At 34.1% G+C, this 13,830-nt stretch overlaps 1 protein-coding gene across 1 annotated transcript in view; it reads left to right on the forward strand.

Moving 5' to 3' along the window:
* The window catches only part of ome (dipeptidyl peptidase 4 omega), a 69,551-nt gene that overhangs the window by 36,344 nt on the left and 19,377 nt on the right, over window positions 1-13,830 (forward strand). The window lies entirely within an intron of this gene.

Consider the following 13,830-nt stretch of genomic DNA (forward strand, 5'->3'; position numbering starts at 1 on the left):
TTTTTTAATCGTCTATTCTTCATTTTTATATTTATTTATTATTTTATAATAATAATAACAATAAAATGATGAGTGTGACCTGACAGGTTGCCCAAAAACGTCACCAGTCTCACAAAAAAAAAATAACAAAGAAAAGAACAAAGAAGAAAATAAAAATTAACAATCATTCATCTCATTCAAATAGTCTCGGGTTGAATATTAAAAAAATTGACCAGCTCATCAACATGACAATTGAACAGGTCCATATTTTCATATATCACATTAAGGAAAAGGATAGCCTTTACAAGAGACGAGTTATTGAAAGCAGACGTTTTCGCAGGAATAGGTTGCAAAAGTAAATGATGACGCAAAGCTCTACTGATAAGTTTTCAACTACATACATATGTATGTCCATCTATAGAATTTCACATTTTTCGCTCATCCCTAATATTTATATGTACATACATACATACGTGTATGTATGTATTTAGGATTCAGAGTTATCCAAGCACTCAGAATATTCACTCTATTTTTTTTAATATTACATATATGCAAAAGATTAAAGACTATTTATAGGTAATCCCATCCGAATATTTCTGACATCTCATTCGTTGCTATTTATATTCGGTTTAAAAATAATTTTAAACGCTTTTGTAGATATACATTTTCATTTTTGTTCTATAGCCAAATTTCACGAATTTTTTGTACTCCGTTAATATAATATATCACGACTTAATCGAGAATAGTTCGGAATTTAGTTGATTAAATCTCTAAGGTCAAATTTTTGATGCATGTTACATATGCACATATACCCGACCAAATAAATACATTGTATTTATGTATGTACATATGTAGTTACATGTAGACCGGAAGTTGAAATATAAGAGTTCCAGAAGATTATTTCGAGTAAATAAATGCGTTTTTTTTTTTTGAGATTGAGATTAAAAATTTGAGATGCTTCTGTGGAATTCAAAGAACCTCAGAAAACATTCTGAATCTTATTGGTTTGATTAGTTATATACTTGGGTTAGTAAAAAATAGGGCCTTGGCCTTAGTTCCGGCCTTTAGTTTTGCGAAATAGGAAATTGTCGATTTCATAATTTTATCGAAAAATATTATATAGCGAGCAATATTTGCAATAAAAGCAAATTTCTGCGATTAATTTGAATCTAAACTTGTTATGTCATATGTACATTTCCACATGTCCTTGAACATTTCAATTAAAATTTCGCCTGCGGCGTATTCGTTATTGTTCTGCAGGTTTTTTAGAAATAGGAAACTAAATAATAATCAAATATGATAAGTATATGTGAGGATAAAGGCCATCAACAACATTACAAAAGAAGAAATTTCTTTTCCTAGTCATTGTTTCACGTTCTGACAAATATTGTAATATAGCGTGATTTAAATGACGTCATTGTATTTAAATGTTGCATCACATTTGATTTTTTGCAGGAAGTAATGTATTATTTTGACTATACATACGTTCACCTCTCACACGTCGAAATCGCTCACGTCACAAGTAATCGCATTTCGATTTCACTGTCAGTGTCAATAACGTCACTCGTTTTAACGCAGCTTGACAAGTGTCGAACTTTTGCTCTGTCATCGGAATATGTAATTCCATCTCTGAATTTTAACCAGCGATCCTCTCCCTCTTTCGAATGGGCCAAGTTTTCTGCGTGTCGACGAGATATTCCATCGAACCTCCACTAAAAACCCACTCCACCCATCTCCATTCTCGGTTAATTATTATCGAGAGGGTTGAAACGATAAAATTTGAAGTGGTAGAGTGGGGTTTATTTCAGCGCGAGCACGTTCAGACGATTTCGTATCTCTCAGTTAATTTAACCGCAGCCATTGTCGTATTCGTAGTCGACCTTTATAATAATGGATAAACGCGGTGTAAATTTCGATTAAAGGTTCTATTGTTGTCGAAGGTCCAAAGCTCGAGGGCCTTTATATCTTTACATATACGATCCTTTCACTGAACGCATGCCGAACGCTCAATATATTACTGTGGGTATAATGGTAAGAATACACTCAAAAGTACGGAACGGGACGCGTACGTGAACTCCAGTGGTGAGAGGCGTATCTTCACATCATTATTAATTCGTAGGATCTTGCTACATATTTCGACAAGTTACTCTTACATTTCTTCAAATATGGGAATTACCGTTATCCATGTTTTCGGTGTTAAGTAACCCCGAAAAAATTCCAGGTGGTGACACTTGTGAAGGGACGCGGCGGTACAGACGAGGCTTAACAGAGTACGTTTATCGTTTTTTTTCAATTGCAAAACTGAATTCTACCGTTATTTCCAGAAATATGGCAATTGGTAACAGTTGAGGCATACACAACTTCATGTTGCGTAGGGGTGGGTGGAGGATCCAAGTAAAAGGCCAACAGTCGTTTCACAGCATTTATTGATGATTAAGGAGATACACGCACTGTCACTGCTCAGTCCAGAATCACATGATATCGCCTACGTACCGCCTTATAAAGGGTAGATCTCTCAGGACGCCTAATCTGTTTACCTGTTGTATAGTCACGTATTCGGATATGTATTTCCACGACATTGGGTCTCCCCGTACCGATTCTGAGAAATAACTAATAACGGTCATTGTTTAGCCTAAATGCACTTAGAGTCCAGATATAATCCTTGGAAGTAAGTGCATGCACTTAGTTAATCCGATAACAGATATCCGTTGGTCTAAGTGCAATTCGCTCAATCCGCGGCGTACGTAACAATATATACATATATTTAGGTACTTCTCTCACCGCAGCAGTCATGATTTATCATGATTTATCATCACAACGTTTCGTCATCGAAACATTTTGGATATGTTTGTCATGCTAGGAAATTGCGATTAAAACTCCAGGTCGAACGGTAGCTATGACTGGTTAGTTTCTTGGTTTATTTTGTTTTTGCTAAGATTTTGTTAGGAAAACTGATATGTAAGATAATACCGGCTTAATTTTAATCATTAAAAAGTAAAAAAAACATTGAATAATGGTAGATATGGGATATGTGTATTAATAAGAAAAAGGATAAAACAATAGAAATATAAAGCTAGTAAAAGAACAGAAAAAAGGATCAATATGAGGGGAATATTGTTGAAAGAAGAACAAGATCTATATAAAAAGGAATTACAGGAATAGTTATTAAAACAGGGATTTATATAAAATAATTATGAATTACGGAGGGATCTGATTGGATATTATAATAGGATTTTATTTACTATATAAGGACTCGAGATAGTTGCACTCTCTAGACATCCAAGCTTTCAAAGATGCTCAAAGAGAACTAGTGCAATAGAATTCCGCAAAAAAGTGTCAAGAGGTATTTGTATGTTATCCGAAGATGCAAACCTTTTTTTGTGGAATTCTATTGGGTAAGTTCTTTTTGAGCGCCTTTAAAAATCATGATATCTCGATACTGCGCTACTATTCAGTGCAATTTAGTGCATATTTCCGGGAACCACCAGGACTATCAATTATATAATTCAAAAGCTTAAACAAAAAAAAAAATCATAAATTTTCTTCTTAGATTGTTATTATGTATTAACATACATAACTTGAGTTATTAATTATTAACATATGTACATATATGCAATAGAAAGAATTCTAAACATAACTTGAAAATTCCAGATGACTTCTTACAAATAAATTGAAAATCAAGGCAACAACAGTACTATTATGGGATTTAAAGGGCTTGAATAATCTAAAAATGAAACCCAAATTCCTATATGCCTTGCCAAATGTCATATATGAGATCTTATTGCTTATTAAATCAATATGAAAACGGAAAGATAATTTACTATCAATTAAAACACCAAGGTCTCTCACACGACCAAACCTAAGTAATTATTTAGTATCGATAAGATAATTAAACAATATAGGGGATGTATGTAAGTCTTGAAAATGTTCTCCAAGCTCTCGACGGGTTAACTGTGCACTACATACTTACTACATATAATGGTAGAACTTTGTAGGACGGATACAAATAACGATTCTTCTTATTAGTTGAAAGGAAATAATTCGCTCAAAGGCTGTATGTGTGTACATATGTCGATTGCAGCGAGTTTAATTACGAAACTCATTTTGAATCTCCATTTAGGATAAACGGTACAAATATTGGCAAAAGCGTTGATTTATACGCGCATAAGCGAAATGAACGAAATCAAGCTAACGAAGCGTAATTGTAATCGAATCGTTATTTAAATATACTCATACATATATATATATATATAACTATAATAAATTTGATAACTATATATAAATATACATAACTATAATAAATTTGAAACAGTTTATTATTATTTGACCTACATATCTATAATTTATTCAATACCAATCCAGACTAAATTTCCCCACTTTATACATATATAAAAAAGTAAAAGCAACCACCTACGTGTTTCTCTTTCTATGTATGTACATATGTACATATGTATTTTCAAAGGGGAGATTGATCTTCAATTCAAATATACATTAGAAACAACAATAAGAACGTAATGGACTTGATCTTATAAAATAAATTATCTCACTATGATTGTTTTATTCAAAATGGCAACGCAATAAAAATATTATCACTGCCTATTGTTGACAGGTGTGTTGTAAAGCTAAGAAGACAATTGGCTATAAATGTACTCGCAGTGAAGCTATGCATCCAATAAAATAAATGGATTCTTTCGAGCTAGACAATGTTTACAACTTATATTTGGGACCTTTTAAAATGTCTGCCACTGACGTTGTTTCATCATTTGAGCTGCGCATAAGTGTTTCATTTGCTGATGTTTGTACGGGAGCTGCTAGATGTTTGAAGCCTGATATTAAAACTACGTCTGCAAGTATTAGTGAATCTTCTATGGAAACGGTCGCAGTGACGTCGATGTTTGCCTCTTCTCCTACATCTGCCTGCTCAAATGGTCCTGATAGTCGTGATTCTGTTGTGACTGTGTTGGCTTCTTCTTCTGCTTCCTCTTCCGTTTTGTCTCCATTGGCTCAACCTCCGTTGGCTCAATCAAAACTGCCATTTCTTGTCTCAAAGAAAGTCACGCGCCAAACTGGGAGACCGAAAATTGGTAATTTATTACCAAAATGCACGAGGTCTCAGGACAAAGCTGGCTGCGTTTAATTCAGCCGTTTCTACTACATATTTGTGATGATATGGTAGCACTAACGGAAACATGGTTGACTTCATCATTTTTTGATGCTGAACTTTTTGATTCTTCCTGGAGGCTGCATCGTCGCGATAGAGTAGATCGACGTGGTGGTGGTGTTTTATTTGCTTGTCGTGATTGGTTTCGGTCAGTCCGGATGACAAATTTTGAAACTCTATCTGGTGAGGACTTATGGAATTCATAACTTGAAAATCATAATCGAGAAAGAATATTACGAAATACAAAAACCTTGTAAACATAGAATGAATTCAAGACGATAAACGATATATAATAATAATTATTATTATTTTTAGTTGTTTGTGTATATATATGTTTTGTTTTTGTTATGTCTAATTTATTATTTTGTTTCTTGTCTTTTATGTTATATTTTTGACCATTGTGGCGCATTAGGAATTCCTGTAATGCTACAACGGTCCAAACTTTAAATAAATAAATAAATAAATGAATAAAAAAAAAATGGAATATTGTTTATGGCGGCTGCTCGGCTTTCATTGACACCTCGTGTGTTATGAAATACATATGTCCATAACTTCCGCTGCGTTTTTCTTTATCTTTACGTGACGTTACATTCTGAAATGTATTTACGAGACAGTTAAATCCACATAAATCCACAGCGTAGCTCACCGATTAAGCCATTGTTTACTAGTAGAGAAGTCGAGGGTTGAAATCTGGAAATATCTGGATGGTTTTTAAAACCCTGATCGGCCGTCTCCTGTTAGAGTTTGCCGTTTTATCTAACTTAATAGTTATGACGCATCTTATAAAATTAGAATCCTCCCCTTGTTTCTGGAAAATTTGACTACTACATTGTACAACACATACTACATTGTAGAATGTGTTGATTATTGTAGCGTGGACGTTTAGAGAGGTTTTAGAGATCGAAGTGAAATACGCAGTGGGTAGTGTTAGAGTGATTTAATTTAGTAATCGAGAAAGAAACACATCGAGAAACGGGAACGGGAATTGCATGCATTATAGTGGCATTGCAACGCATGCCGGGTTCAGCTAGTATGAAATAAAATAAAATAAAGTCTATTACACGAAGCTCAGCTTCATCCCTTTAAAGGTCTGACCGCACTATGCACCAATCGATCGATACGACAGACAGACAGTACGCGACCAAATATTGTTTGTATAACCAGCAGCGTGGTCTAGTGGTGAATGTTGAATTATTTCGTACTTGATGTTACGAGTTCGATTCCCCGCTGTCTCGCTGTTGGCCAGACCTTGGTTTGTCAAGGTCGATCGTTTCTTATCAGAATTTGCCAATTTTTCTGATTTTCATTGAAACGATTCCTGTAAAATTGGCGTTTCCTTCCCAATTTTCTGTTGCCAACCTTTAGTTATTGTTATATCTTAGGTTTCGCCATATTGCTCACCATAGATGTCTTTGTGGTTGTTTATCGAATATAAAATTCGTATTGTTACATGAAAGTTATTCATCGTTATTTATCGTATTAATACGATGTTTGTAATATCTGACCATAGATGTCAGATATTGTTTAGATTTACATGTATCTACGTAATAATTATGTGGACCAGGAAGGCGCATTTGGGGTTTACCTGTTAAGCCTTCCTGGTATATTTGTATATATGTATGAAACTGTAAGAGACATCCCGCACTACGCGTCACGCGACAGAGCTGCCTTTTGTATCAACTTTGTCGCGTCGGGAAGTGTCGTTGCCGTCGACTGACGCATAGTGCGTTCAGACCTTAAGTCCTCAGTATTGCGTTTAAAGTAATTTCAATAACATATGAAACTATGGGTGTCCAATCAAAACCACTCGGTCAATAAGCGCCCCGACATTACTGCCCGGTGACAAAACCGCGAGAGACAACCGCGCGGCGAATAGAATATTTCGACTTTTATCTCAACTAGCTATATACATACGTAGTCGGGGTACCGTATATATATATATATATATATATATATATATATATATATATATATATATATATATATACGGTACCCCGACTACGTATGTATATAGCTAGTTGAGATAAAAGTCGAAATATTCTATTCGCCGCGCGGTTGTCTCTCGCGGTTTTGTCACCGGGTTTTGTCGCGGTTTTGTCGCGGTTATATATATATATATATATATATATATATATATATATATATATATATATATATATATATATATATATATATATCATCATCATCATCATTTACAGCCACTCGCCATCCACTGCTGGATGAAGGCCTCTCCAACACGCTTCCACCCGTCTCTGTTTTGCGCAACACTCATCCATCTCACCCCGCACATTTTCCTAATTTCGTTCACCCATCTTCCTTGCGGTCTTCCTTTTACCCTTTTGCATTCTCTCGGGTACCATTCAAGCACTTCTTTTGTCCACCTTTCGTCCATCCTCCTAGCTACGTGACCCGCCCATTGCCATTTCAATCTCTTCACTCTATCCACTATGTCCACTACTCTTGTCATACTTCTCACCCACGTGTTCCGCTTTCTGTCTTTCCTCGTTATGCCAAGCATACAGCGCTCCATACTTCTTTGAGTGCATTGGATTTTATGTAGCATCTTGGTGTTCAGTGTCCAAGTTTCACATCCATACGTCATCACTGGCAAAACGCATTGATCAAATATCTTTTTCTTCAGGCAGAGTGGCATTTTTGATTTAAAAACAGCATTCATCCGTCCAAATGCACTCCATCCTAATTTCATACGTCTCTTTATCTCTTCATCTTTATTTATTTATTTATTTATTTATTTATTTACTTAACATATTAGCCAAAGTGACATTACAAAGATCTCCAACGCGTCACTGTGGCCGGTCATTCAGTAATAATAACATCATAACAGTAATAATAACTTATAAAAATAACAATATTGACACAACATCATTAAAATCATAAAAAAAAACATAGATGAAGTAATAACAATCATTCATATTTATAATAGGCAAAATCAACCACTGGCATTCCTCAACAACCACTCAACCAGATTAGTATATTTTATATTGAAGAGGTCAATTTCACCAGAAATCCGGTTGAGCAGATATATAGCCCTAGATATAGGAGCCGTTGTCAACATATTTGTGCGAGCCACAGGAGGAACAAACAAATCACGATATCTCAAGTCCCTGAATTTGCTAGGTGCATTAAACCTAAATTCATTTAGAACCTGAGGATTGTGAATTATCCCATTCAACAGCTTGAAAAAGTGCCTTCCCAGTAACATATTCCGACGAGACTCCAATGAGTTGAAACCTAACGCCCCTAATAGGAATGCACTAGGATATAGCCAAGGATAATAACCATACTGTTTCAAATAAAGATATCTGAGAAACCGTTTTTGGATTCTCTCAATCTTCAATGAATGAGTTATATGGGTAGGATTCCATATAATAGAAGAAAATTCTAGAATACTACGTACTAAAGATTCATAAAGAATTTTAAGCACCAACGTACTCTGGAAAGGTTTGCTAACTCTTAGTAAGAATCCCAGCATTTTTGTGGCTCGCAAACAAATATTGTCTATGTGTCGTTTAAATTGAAAATTATTCGAGAACAAGACCCCCAAATCACAATATTCATCCACAAACTTTAATTCAACACCACTTAGGCGATATGGATAAATCAAGCGATTTGAAGATCTTGCCACATTGAGAACACAGCATTTTTGAATGCTAAAAAATAATTTATTATCGACAGACCAACTTGACAGCGCATCTAAGTCCAATTGGAGAAGGGCTGCGTCACTATGAGACTTAACTGTCATAAAAATCTTAAGGTCATCGGCGAATAAAAGATAGTCTGAATACTTGATTATTTTTGAGATGTCATTAATGTAAATTAAAAAGAATAATGTCCTTAAGTTGGACCCCTGAGGTACCCCAGAATGTGAAATAAACTCATTTGAGGAATTAGGGTGAAAATAGACAAATTGCCTCCGATTTTCAAAGTAATTTTGTATAAGTTGCATCAAGCCATTTGATAACCCAAAATTTCTTAACTTCACAAACAAAACATTATGGTCTACCATATCAAACATTATGGTCTACTACCAGACATGTCAATTATTTGACCTAAATATAAATAATTATTTACTACTTCTACTGGTTTATCATCTAATGGGATACTATCAGGCATGCAATAACTATTGAACATTAGTTTGGTCTTATCTACGTTAATTTTTAATCCTACTTTTCTACTTTCCCTGTCCAGCTGTGTTAGTCTGTTAAGTAGTTCAGCTGCATCACGAGCTATTAAAACTATATCGTCTATATATATATATATATATATATATATATATATATATATATATATATATAAATATATATATATATATATATATATATATATATATATATATATATATATATATATATATAAATATATATATATACATATGTATGTATGTACATATATAGTAGGTAGTTGATTCACAAAGCAAATGAGAAGTCAAGAAATTCTCAGTTAAGGCGGACAATTGCACGTTTAAACGGAGTCCACTTTATTTTCCAAAGCCTAATAAAGATTTCATGACCAATCCAATCGTAGCGACATTTGAAATGTCGTATCATATCGAAGCAAACCTATTCGAACAACTCGCCAGCTTCTGAACTATTCAAATATTGGGTAAGTTTCGATCGCACCTCGTATATTAGATACACGCATGTATTATATTTGAACACCCGTCGACATTCACTCGTTTCACGCTGTGTTGCAATTCAATTCTGAAACATTTGAGCAATGATTAAAAGATAACATCAATCTTTGGTAGGAACACACACACACACATATTTGGGTGTAGGCCGTGGTGCAATAGTTTGCCCTCTCTTTACCCTCGGTGTTCATTGTTTTTCTGCGACAACAATGGAAATCCTGATCTTTGAACTGAATACTGGATTCTCACGGAGCTTTAACATAATTATTTCGTCGCTTCGTTCTATGCAAATAAACAAACGGCGATGCAACAACATACATAATATATGGAGTGTAAAGAAACCGATTTTTTTTTCTAGGTACACATTTTTCATTCATCGACTCTGTTTATCAATGTTGCGGAATATTACGATTTCGTCGACTTTGACCCGTGTCTTGTAAATTGTTGATGTTCTGGTTGGTAATAGTATTTTTACTGATTTGTTTTCTTTAATTTCCTAATGCATTTGCTGTAGTGTTTGATTATGCCGTATTGAAGTGAAATTTTTTTAAATTTGGACCATTGTGGCATTACAGGAATCCTAATGAAAATTCACATACAATTACACACATGTACGAGTATGTATATATACAGAAAAATACATATTTATACACAATATATAAAAACAATAACAGCAAAAGTTCAAACATTACTAAAAATAGTCAAAAAACATATATTATAGTAATGGTAAAATACAATGAGAAAAATTGGGAATGTCTTGCATCAACAGTCGGCACCAATATATTATATTGTATGTACAAGAACCAGCTGCAAATACAAAACATCCTCGTGCGGCCCAAATGGAAGAGAGGAGATCAAAATTCTACTCATATATCACATACAATTATAAAAATAATGATGAGTGCGGGCCACCAGACAAATAAACAGATAATCTCCGATAACTTGAGGTGGAAAATATCACATTCAGGCTCAGCGGGAATGATTTCATTGAGAAGTCGGTTCAACGATCGGATAGGCAGAGGTTCAACCATCAAATGATGATTTCTACCACGCACAATTATTAGGGACATAGTTCTGTTCCAGTAACGATGCTGAAGCTGAAGAACAAAGTGAATTAATGAGAGGTTTCTTCGAAGTTCAAGGGAATTATACCCAAGCATGCGCAAAAGGAGAGGAGTAGGGTAGAGATATGTGTAATACCCATACTATTTCCTATATAGGAAACGAAGAAATTTTTTTGCACTTTCTCAATCATTAGAGAGTGGTTTGCTTCATGCGGATTCCACACAATCGCATTTTACTCTAACTTGCTTCTCACAAGCGAAAATTTACATACATATATTACATATTTTATAAATTTTGTTTAGATTAATATTAACTTTTGAAAATAATTTATACCATTTGTCTATATGGGTTGTGAGGCTGAAGTCCTCCCAGTGTAGTACACAGTGAGTCAGTGACATATATGTTAATAAACTTGTACATACATATATAAATTTGAAATAATATGCATATCAAACAGTTGTGACATAGTGGGTAGTGTGTTTTTGACAAATCAATGAGGAAGCGATCGACCTGGATTTATAAATATCCAAGTCTGACCAGTAGCACTACAGTACTACAGATTCAATTCGATTCAATATTTCAATTTAGGTCAACCCAGGGCTCGAACCCGGCAACCTCTCGGTGGTTAGCATTAACGCAACCAATAAGCCATACTGCTGTCTTCTATATACGGTAATACGGCCCTTTTTTATCTGCCTTTGCACATACATAGTACCACTCGCAAGTGCCTGTGTAGCAGGCAAACTGAAGCTGGTGACCACGGGATCACAGCAGATTGGGATCAGGAAACACTTGATAACTCTTAACGAGTCACCAGCAAAATTTCTTTTCTTTTTTGGCTAAGAAAAATATGTACAGGCCAGTGCCTCGGTTGCTTTTATTTAATACAATATGTTTTCTAAATTTTTGAGCACATTACCGGGCTAGCGTTGAAAATTTGTTTTTGAGTTATGTTTTTTTTAATACGTTTCTCAGAACTTGAATTATTATCAAACAATTCACACATATTTTTCTTCGCTTACTAAAAATAATTCATTTAATACAAAGAATTGCAAAATTTGAAATCGTACCGATCATTAAGCACGCCAAGAATTCCCACATTTACCATTACGTCACGAAGTGTCGTAAAAAATTGACGGATAATAATATATCATATATTGTCCTATCGTTAACGATCTCGTACCGAATTACATTGCAATTACGATATTATAGTAACGCAATCTTCGAGCGATCATATAGAATTTAATTCTGTAATTCGTTAAGCTGTTCCTTGTTTTGTTTTTTTTTTGTATTATTATTCAATCCTATTAAAAGCGAAGACCTTCGAAGGCCTTTGTCATTGGAAACATTTGCGAATTTTGACAACCTTTTGCTTTATAATGGCAAACTCCGCGGGTGTCGTCGCTTGCCAATTTGTACGCTTTAAAAGTTTTGCATTCGTTTCGTCGTCAAAGAGAAGTTGGTTTTGTTATGGACTTCGAAATTGTTAAGCGTACAAAACAACTCAAATTCACTCATTAAACGTTGGATTTTTAGTAATTATTACCATATAATTTCTTGAAATTACAATATAATTCACAAACGACACTTGTTCGTTCATTGAATACACTTGTGTCAATCTTAGAAATTTTGCATTCAAAAATGAATTAAATAAAATTGATATACAATTGGATATCTACATACATATTATTCGTTTTAAATGGAGTATTCTACATATGTACATATGTACAATGTACATACATAAAAGAGTTCGTACTGAGCTAATGACGCTCTTTTTTAAAGGACTAGGTCCCTTTTATATAAAACTCGTTATGAACTTTTCATTCACTCTTCGTTTACTGTTCATGTGTACTTGTAATAATATAAAAATCCGCTTTATATAATATGTAATGTTACTATATATAACACATGGAAACACGGAACTACAATTTATCGTGTTTGAACAATTGATTCTATCTCAATTTCCATGTACAATCGAAATTTATTCTGAGGCTTTCAAGTAAACACTTTTTGAAATTCGTTCGAAAGAAGATAAGACGTATTATTTTTTCACTTTATTTTTTAGTATCAAAAACATTATGTTTTAAATGTATGTTTAACCTCGTTTTGTATCTGATCACTATAATTTATATACATTTACGTTGCATATAGTGTTTATTTTATCACATAATAAGTAATGTGTTTTCTATGTACTTGTTGTTCTGATACTACTTATGTATAGTAAACAAATCGTTTTTCAAAGTTAAAGTATGTACTTAAAATTTACTCAATATTTACTCCAAATTTTTATTAATGGACTGTTCAAAATCAAACAGTATAAATCAGTAATACAACTTTTCGAATGCCTATAATGTAGGTTTAAACAAAAATGTTACAGAAAATATATGCGAATATAGAAAATCTTGTCGTATATTACTTTGTATAGCAGATGAATAAGGACTCACAACGAAAATCTGTATGTGGATCGAAAATTGTATAAAATTTTGAATCTTCGATTATATAATGTTTCAACTTCTTCATACATACATACATATGTTTCATCATTTTTATCATTTACAGCCATTCATCATTCACTGCTGAATGAAGGCATATCCAACACGCTTCCATTCGTCTCTGTTTTGAGCAACTCTCATCCATCTTATCCCACACGTTTTTCTGATTTCATCCACCCATCTCCCCTGTGTCCTTCCTTAGACCATTTTACATTCTCTCTTATACCATTCGAGTATTTCTATCGTCCGTTCTTATAGCTTCGTGACCCGCCCGTTGCCATTTCAACTTTACTCTCACCATCACATTAACAATGTCTCTGTCGTACTTCTCACCCACGTATTCCGTTTTCTATATCTCCTCATCAAGCCAAGAATACCATTTTATACTTCTTTGAATGCACTGGACCTTATGCAGCATTCTAGCGTTCAATGCCCAAGTTTTGCATATATGCGTTATCACTGACAAGACAAGACACATTGAT

The sequence above is a fragment of the Arctopsyche grandis genome, chromosome 11 (genome assembly GCF_051622035.1).
Source record: "Arctopsyche grandis isolate Sample6627 chromosome 11, ASM5162203v2, whole genome shotgun sequence".
NCBI classification, from domain to species: domain Eukaryota; kingdom Metazoa; phylum Arthropoda; class Insecta; order Trichoptera; family Hydropsychidae; genus Arctopsyche; species Arctopsyche grandis.